Consider the following 1324-nt stretch of genomic DNA (forward strand, 5'->3'; position numbering starts at 1 on the left):
TATAGTATATACATATACATGTATATTTGATCACTCCCTTGAACTAGATTCACAAAAGTGATATCCGTGGGTTAAAAGACCTTGGCATCAAGCTTGAAGGATGTGAAGCAGTTAGAGGTGCAGTAGTAGGTAGAGGAAGTGAGGAAAGAGCCTTCCCATGGGCCGAAGAGACCATAAGATTCTTTTGGAGAGCAGTGAGAGAAGGATTTGGGCTCAGCAAAGCGAAAGCTTTAACAGATGGATACTTGAGGGAAAAAGACTAAGAAAGTAAATCCCATTTGACAGTTAAATCACCCAAGATGCTTAGAGGTGTGCAAGACTGGAGCAAGTGAGGCTCTCAGGCCTTCTAAGAGGCTAGCTGCATGGACTCCCACTTCACAAAGGCTAGAAGGGAGCTGGAGCTCCCATAAAAGAGTGCATTTAAAAGTTAATAATTCCAGAGCATCCAGAGGAAATAGGCAGCAAACAGATGCTATGTCGTATGCACGGGGCAGAGTCTAGACTCAGAGGCTTCTTATACAAGGATGCTTACTAAGTCCTCAAAAATCTTAAAGTTCTTACATGTAATTTGAAACAATTGGCTTTCTTCCAAAAAAGTAATAGTAAGGAAATGGTTCTAAAACTTTACCATGAAAGTGTCTTAACACGTTTAATGGAAGCTTCCAGGTAGCTCTCCCGCTCCCATGGTGAGCTCTTGCACACAGTGGGTACCTGATGAATGTTATGCCAAAGAATAAATGGATGGGTGGATGGAAGCTATTACTCAAATTCTGATCCTAGTATTAGAGGAAAATATACATTTTCTGAAAGTATGGTGTTTTTAAATATTGTGACATTTCCTAGGTTTCTTTTCCAGATAAATTGGAAAAATTGATGGAAATTACTGTATTTTGAGAGAAAGTGCTCAATGAGCCTAGAAAGAGATGGAAAACAGAAGTGTGGCTTTCCAATAATTTGGTCCATGCCTAAGAATAACAGGGCCTTGGTCACTGTCAGTGTAGCCCAGGACATAATTCTCCTCTCTGAGTGGCACTATCAGGGTCAGCTTCATGAGTACATGACATGCAGGATCTCACATTCAGAATGCACATGCTTAATTTCAGGTTCTACTCTCACTACGTCTTGAAATTCGTAATATATTTCGAAAAAGGGGCCCACATTTTCATTTTGCATTGAGTCCTGCAAGTGACGTAGCAGGTCCAGTTCCTACTGAGAGGTAGATCTTCCAAAGGCTTACTGACAAGAGCTGTTGAGAAGCTGTCAACGTTGGCTAAACTGATAATAAGCATTTCACAATTTATGTAACTTTCTGAAGAATATAACC

Source organism: Propithecus coquereli, unplaced genomic scaffold, assembly GCF_000956105.1.
Source record: "Propithecus coquereli isolate 6110/MARCELLA unplaced genomic scaffold, Pcoq_1.0 Scaffold90, whole genome shotgun sequence".
Taxonomy (NCBI): Eukaryota; Metazoa; Chordata; class Mammalia; order Primates; family Indriidae; genus Propithecus; species Propithecus coquereli.